Raw genomic sequence first — 8,148 nt, 5'->3', positions numbered from 1 at the left:
TGTTCTCGATAGCTCCCTTTGGCAATCTGAGTCCTGTAACTTCATAATGAATATGTTCGGCATATTTTGGGGGGTTAAGTTTATTCCAACTGTATTATGTAAAACAATAACAAATTGCACTGTTGCTTCTAGGTGTCTCTAGACAGCATCGAGGTAAGCAGTTGATAGTTATAAACTCATAAGGATTTTATAAACCAATTTAACACTCCTATCTCCTTACAAGAAAGAGCTATTGCCCACAGAGCATCCGATGGGCTAAAACTCCGAAATTAAACATAACAAAACTGCTCGTATCAGGGCGAACCTTTGAATGTTCTGACTGCCTTTTAAAGTCTATGAAACAGTATTAGCATGAAAAAAAAAATATAAAAAAAAATGAAAATTAAAAAAAATTGAGAATTTTTGTGAAAATCATTCCCCTACATGCCATATAAAGTATAAAGTGATAAATTTCGCTCCCAGTATCAAATCAATTATGGCAAATGAGCTTCTTTCCACCAATTTGGAACGATATCTAAGACGGGTTAAATATCCGCTTACGCATCAATAGGGTGAAATAAATCGCGTTTTGATTGTCTCAAATTGGCCAGAAGGGCAACCCTTAAACCCACATAGCTTTACGAAAAACGATCACAGGTGAAATAAATTTTCAAAATTAAGCTCAGGACAACAATGCTTTTTGAATTATTTAAAAAATCCGTCAGAAATGGCAAGTTAAAGAGTCGAAGTTTGTCTGAAGAAAAAAAACCTACCCCGAGCACAAATATTTCGCTACTTTGGTTACGAAAGTCGGAACGACAACAATAAAACTGTATTACTTAATTCTAAATTTCGAAACAAAACTGCTCGTATCAGGCCGAAGCCCTGAATATTCGGACTGCTTTTTAAGGTCTATTGAGCAGTAATAGCATGAAACAATTAAATGTAAAAAATGATTTTTTTAAATTGAGGTTTTTGTGAAAATCATCCCGGGAAACGCCATAGAAAGTACAAAATGATAGATTTCACTCCCATTAACAAATCAGTTTGGCAAATAAACTTCCTTAACTTATTGCAAAAAATGATCGCAGGTGAAATATCTTTTCAAGTTTAAGCTCAGGACAACAATACCTTTCGAATGATGTACAAAAAAATTGCGTCAAAAATTACTTGTTAAAAAGTCAAAATTTGTCTGAAAAAAAAACCCACCCGAGCACAAATATTCCTTTACTTTCGATACAAAAGTCGGAACATTTATCTGGCACATTTGTGTACAATTTGAGCTCAAAAACTTATTTTTGCTGTCTTGAACATATTCTCGGAGCCAGTGTGACACAGTAAGATAATATTTGTCTAGCAACCTGCAAACATCATTTTCTCTATTTTTTACACTAGTTTTCTATCGTGCTATTTGTGCGCGTTAAATTTGGCGAAATGTCAGTTGCATATATATTTTTTAGAAAAATATAAAAATAAGAAACATCAAGTATTGCGCCCTGTCTGTTTAGCCACTTGATCAGGGTTAAAGAGGCTTTCAATTAAATCAGACTAATTCGTTCTTGGTTATACGAACCCAGTTGGACTGCGACCCAATTAAACCTCCCAAAAAATAGTTAAGTTTGAGTAGTCGTGACGCAGGTATGAAAAATGGAGCTCACCGCTAAAAAATTATTTCGTGAGATTAGTATAGAGTTGAATTATACTATAATGGAGAGGTTAAATTTTTATAATCTTAGAAAAATTATTTATAAAAGTGTTTTTTTTTGCAGTAAAATCCATTCTGCATGCTGATGCCCATCCTACCCAGCGTGCTCCAAAAATTCTAGCCGAATAAACTAATTTATTACACTGACTGTAGACTTGATTCTCTGATGGCATTGAACTGCACAAGTAGAGATATGGTAATCGTAATGATATTCAAAAATCTGTTTGTTTATTTTTGTTTGCTTGTCGAAAAAAGTGGCGTGTGCGACGAAGGGGAAAAGTACATAGCCACCAAAAGGAAGCAAAAACATCATGAAAAATAGTGTAGAATTATTGAAGCGAATCAATCACAACAGTTTGTGCAGTTAGTCTACACCAAAAATATCACCGCCGCGCAACCGGTAAAAATTTGCAATAAATCTGATCATATCAATTGGTTTATTAGTTTATTGCACTTACACATGTAATTTACAAAAAAAAACACGCCGGTCGTTCCGATGCATATATTTATGTTACATATCTTAATTGCAGAATAGTTAAATATCAAAGTAGTAAAATTTGGAAAATGTTGTTTTGTTTGCAACTAAATAGCTGGGCCGCAATTGGCAAAAACCATCCAAATTTTCACAAAATGTTTTTCTTTCAAATCATTTGTAAAATGGCGGCAATCTTTTGAAAATCAGACGGCGTTTAAAAAATCGGACGTTATGAAAATTTAGCGTAGATTGTCCAGATGATTTATGGCTGCTATTTTTCCATTTTTCATGCAAAAAACCATCCGGCATCCAGAGGCATTTGTTCATGGGCGTGGTTATCTTACAATCCAAATTTATCCGGAAAGATTCACTTTTATCCACACCCCGTTGAGCAGCTGACTGCGCATCTAAACAAAAAGCCCGCCAACCTCGTTGTTTTTACTTTTGTTGTATCATTTTTTTCGCTTTGTTGAGTCGCTTTCCAATTCACCCTTCACACACACGTGTTATCCTTCATTCATTTAGACTCTAACTAACACTGGGTAAATAAAATAGACAATTTGCAGTTTATCTAATTTGCAATACTTAAATCAAACTACAATGGAACAGCCTTAAGCTTACCTTTTTTTGATTATTATTGTTATCTTTTTGAAAGTATGAATTATCTAAACAATTTTTGAACTTTTTTGTTGTTGATTTTCAAATACTTTGACCCCTGGCTGGTTATTAAGTAATTCACACTTGGATTTAGTTTATAATTTACCATCTCAAATTATAATCTCAAAAGGAAAGGATAATAGTGTGGGTGGTATGATATTGATAGCCATTTCCTCAGATAGGGAAGTTACATCGAACGAAGACTAGTTCCAGAGGTGCAGTTTAATCTGTCAGGTGCGTGTCTTTCTTACATCTGATCATTTCTTCTCGTTTTTTTTTCTGTTCCGACCATTTCACGAAGTGAAAGTACTAATAACCGTCTTTTTATTTCTACTACAAAGCTAACAATATTTTAGCGTTTTCTTACCACTCATTCTTTTTTCTATCAGTTATAATCGTCCCTACTAGAAAAACAGGCGTCCAGATAATAACAGATAATAATTGTTGCCAAATATGTTTCAATTTGTTGACATACATGTTTCATTATTGAGATATGGAGGTTTGAGATATTAGGAAGCTATGGAGTTCAAAATAAGGAAGATAATTCACTTACAAGCAGGGGCGGATCTAGGATTTTCTCGAAGGGGGGGGGGCGGATTTTCGAAAATTTTGACGACTTTTTTTAAGGTCGACCAAATTGATTTTGCGAGCTCTCCTAAAGCAGTAAAAAGTATAAAGTATAAACTGATAGATTTTTTTTCTAGTAACAAATCAATTATGGCAATTAGCTTTCCTTTGACACGATTTGAACGATTTCTAAGTTGGATTAAGACTGGGCTTACGCGTTAATAATTTGAAATATATCGCGCGTTAATTGTCCCAAATTGGCCAAATTAGCTACCTACAATTAGCCATAACATTACAAAAATTGATCACAGGTAAAAAAAAAATTTAGCTCAGGAGACAACAATAACTTTCGAATTATTAAAAAAAACTTTGTCAGAAATGGCTAGTTAAATGGTCGACATTTGTCTGAAAAAAACCCAACCAAGCACAAATATTCCGTTTCTTTCGTTACGAAGTCGGGACAACATTAAATTGTTTCCAAGAAATGTCATCACACAAAATACAAATGAAGAAGTCTTTTTACAAAAACATCTCCTGAGAGACGGCCGTAAGACTGAATAAAGCTTGTTTTCAGGCGCCTCAGAGCGAGAATCGAACTTTACTTGACCAATTTTGGTATTTTATTAATATTAAAATAAAAGAGAAATAATTTTTTAAAGATCTTTCCCCTCAGAAACAAGATCTAGGTGAGCCAATATCTGAGTCAAAAAATTTGCTCAAAATTATTAATTAAGATATGTTTTGGAGCCAAATTTAAAAATAGTTGGAAATTTTGCACGCATTAACTACCCCAAAATGGTTAAGTTATCAGTTTTAAAGCTTTCAAAAAAATCGCGAGAAAAGCTGCAGACAGAAGTAATTTTTAATTTTCTTCTATACAAACATTCGTCCTCAGAGTCACAAAACTTGCTGGATCATAAAAAATTTTAGGAATTATTCTTAGTTTTTAGACTTCACAAAGATTCTTATACCAAAAGTTAGAAAAGTCAACAAAATTTTTTTTTCACTGCTAGACCTCAAAAAATTTACTCAGATCTTAGTCTTGCTAAAGGATGGAAAAACAAAAACTAGTTTTGAACTGTTAAGTTAATTGTAGATTTAACCCAAATTTTATCAACAAAACCTTTAAAACCAGTTAAATGCCATTTGCAACGGTCATTTTGTTCTGATACGAGCAGCAGTGTTTGATGTGTTCTTGATGTAAGATAATTTTATTAGGCGTTTGAACAAGTGAGCGGATAAATCATGCCATAGTTGCGATAAATCATAAAGTCTCATGTTTTGCTGATAATATTTTATTATATAGATAAAATGATGCCACAAAAAATGGTTAACTTTTTTTTAACAGTAGTAAATTTTCAAAACTTGAAATTGATAAAGTAAGTTGTTTTCAATTCTCAGATGAAAAAAAAATTTTACCAATAGCATTTCGAATATCAAAACTGTAAAATATATGAAAATCGTTTGTTTTGATTCATCATTGCAAATTTAATTTCCAAAAAAAATTAACAGCTGTTTTCTCAGACAATTTTAGAAAACCAAAAGACTTTGAATTAAAACTTTCAAATTTCAAACTCAGAAAACTCTTATACCAAAACTTTAAAGCTGCGCTTTCGAGTTTAAGCCAAAACAAGCAAGAATGCTTGTATCAGGGCAAAAAAATTCTGACTGCATTTTAAGGTCTATGGAGTTGTAATTATTTCAAGAAAATGGGTGGCTTTCAAAACAAGTGAAAATAAAAAGATTCAAAAACCTACTTTTTGAGTTTTTTGAAAATGATTTTCCCACACGCTAATTGAGGTACAAAGTAAATTGATTTGCGTATAGTGAAACACTAATAGACAAAATAGCCAGATGGGTTAAATCTCCGCTTTCGCATTAACAGTACAAACTATAGTGCCCATTATTTGTGACTTTTTGTACAAAAAAATTGTAAGATAGAAATTTTTCCTAAAAATTTTTTTCCAAATTGAAAAAAGTATAACAAATTTGAAAAGTCTCATTGAATAATTGTCGCAGAGTACAATAACGGAATCTCAGAGTCCAAACTACTCGTTTCGTTGCATTAGTCTACTGAGAGAACCACTGATTTAGTTTGTTGATATTAAACAACCCTTCTGCATATGACATGGTTTGTCAAAATTGATTTTTTGATGTCTCCAATATAATTTCAAACCCCTAATTAAGTAAGTAGGAGATTCTTTCTAAATCTCGTTTCGAAATTTTATTGTTCGAAATGCAAACATTATAAACATTATCTAAAAATTAAAATGCTTAACTTTGAAAGTGAGCCAAACTTTTCCAGAATTGATTTTTTTCAGTAATTATGGTACAGAAATACATTCAAATTGAATTGGCAATTTTTTTTGTAAATTTGGGAAAAGTTACTATCTTAAACCTTTCCGTATAAAAAGTATGCGGAAAAGACGGTGCATATTCAAAACTGTCCCATACAAAACAGTCCAATACAAAATAGTCCGAAAATCATGTAATGGAGGAAAAAAAAAGTCCAATACAAAACAGTCCGGTTTAAGGTCGCCGGTGGGCGCGCTACGCGCGCGTCGCCGCTTTGCGGCAATAACCGGCTCTAAAATTGTATTAAGTCCTTCCCTCTGTTGGCAAGCTCGCAACACAATGGCGCGACTGCGGTGGTCACTATTTTGATCATCGTGTTTGTTGATCAAAGGACAATTCTCGGCCTGCCGGCTTGTTAAAACAATTATCAATTAGGACTGTTTTTCGGACTGTTTTGTATCGGACTGTTTTTTCCTTCATTTTCATACTTTTCCGGACTGTTTTGTATTGGACTGTTTTGTATAGGAATGTTTTGAACAGACACGGGAAAATCCATATCAAAACATCTTAGTCAAATATTCGAAGTTTGTTTGAAAAATACTGACAATCACAAAAGTTTTGCCAAGTCAAAACGATAGCTAAATTAAAGAAAATCAAAAATATGACTAGGAGAATTATTTATATTCTAGTAGAATCTATCAACGACTCTTTGTTTTTTTGCAAAAAGGTTTCACAGGACAAAAACGGATTTGGAATATTGAAGAACGATACCTTCAAAGATCAGAGATAACAGAGACACAAAATTTTAGAGAAAACTGTTTCCAACTATCTAATCGATATAAAAAGAATAATATGGAAACAAAACATGAAATATATGGAAGTTCCGCTTGACCGAACTGTTCTTAAAACGGAAAAAGCTGTTAAAGATAGAACCAGTAAATCATGCAAAAAAAATTAAAGCATCATTGAGCATCAATTTAACGAAAACCTTGCGATGGTTCAAGAAACTGCATTAAAAAGGCAATTTTAATGAGTTTGAGCAAAGAAAAAGACTTAAATATAATCAATACGTTTGCAAAATGGAATTTATAGTTGGGCTAGTTGTTACGCAATTATGCTAAAATGGTCAACAGTTCATGATTATTGCAAATATTTGGCAACGATGAAAGGAGATTCGAAAAAAAACCATCATCACATGCTCAAGTTCAAAATTTAATAATATCATATTTTGTGCTCGTTGTGGCTTTCTGTTGTCGATTTTTTTTCTTTAAACAAGATGTGATTATATTAACAGCATATTGGATTCGCAAGACTATAGGGGTACAAAATTTGACAATGTATTTCTTTCGGTAAAATTAATTTGCGACAAATTCCACTTTTTATCAAGCAAAGAAATCATTTTACATTGAACATGAATACGCGTATCAGTGCAAAACCCTGAAATCCCGACTGCCGTTTCATTGATCTTGATCAGTTTTTGAGAAGGTAAGTTGGCAAACTCTGACTTTTAGTCTGATAATATTAAAACTTGTGTGTTACAATTGAGTCGTGTATTTAATTGATAAAAATCAATTTGCTGCCTCAATCAATTTGAAACAATTTTTATAATGCGGGAATGCTTTCATGTGTAAAGCATAAAACGGGCAATTTGGAGAGACTAGAGAAGCGTGCATTAGGTTTCAAGTGTTAATAATCGACTATAGTATGACTATATTTACGAAAAAAGTATTAGCCTGTTAAAATCGATTATAATTTTGTAAGGTTAAAATCTAATCATATATAATACAATTATTTGATTATAATTGAGTACTTATCTATCTATTTTTCCATAAAATTATAATCGACGATTTTTATCACAATTTTTATTTCAATGTTTCTGCAAAAAATCCCTTACAACTGATTATGATCCATCTTGTTTGCCTGTTTCGTCTTCGACCTTGCATCTGAATTGCTTGTGTTTTATGCTTTTTGTAGACGTTAATTTTTGTTAAAATAGTGATTTTTAGAAAAAAATTCAAATCAATTCAAAATTACAACGTTCTTGTTTTTATTCTTTTCTTGTCCATTAAACTTGTTTCATGAAGCAGATTTTAAATTGAAGTTTTTAGTGGTGAGTTTTTGTGTTCAGATAAACCATTTTGTGACAAGATATCTCATTTTTAGAGATTCTGTCATTGATATAAAAACAATAAACCAACGGAGATAATCAAAAAATTTTCCAATTTGGCTTAAGAAAATTTTGGCAAAATAAGAGATTATAATTGAATTAAAGAGTTTTTCCATAAACTATTGTAATTAAAAATCTCGATTATATTTGTTGTATGAACTATCGATTGGACAAAAATTGACAAAAACAAATACTGGACAAAAAATGAATTGAAATAATGAAGAACGATACCCTTAAAATCAGAGATAACAGAGAAACTAAATTTTAGAGAAAACTGTTTCCAATTATTTAAATGACATAGAA

General features: G+C 32.0%; 1 protein-coding gene across 2 annotated transcripts in view; it reads left to right on the top strand.

The window, feature by feature from the left end:
- The first annotated feature begins 2,601 nt into the window (after nt 1-2,601).
- The window catches only part of LOC134840076 (hemicentin-1-like), a 299,861-nt gene continuing 294,314 nt past the window's right edge, over nt 2,602-8,148 (top strand). The window contains exons 1-2 of one of the 2 annotated variants that reach the window (XM_063855734.1): nt 2,602-2,662; nt 2,983-3,050. The gene's annotated coding sequence lies outside the window, so the exon portion shown is untranslated. Of the gene's footprint in view, nt 2,663-2,928; nt 3,051-8,148 lie in introns of those variants that run through there. The other variant, XM_063855732.1, reaches the window with a different exon arrangement.

The sequence above is a fragment of the Symsagittifera roscoffensis genome, chromosome 2, assembly GCF_963678635.1.
Source record: "Symsagittifera roscoffensis chromosome 2, txSymRosc1.1, whole genome shotgun sequence".
NCBI lineage: Eukaryota > Metazoa > Xenacoelomorpha > Acoela > Convolutidae > Symsagittifera > Symsagittifera roscoffensis.
Note: the sequence above shows the minus strand (reverse complement) of the source record. Positions and strands in the feature narration are given on the sequence as shown.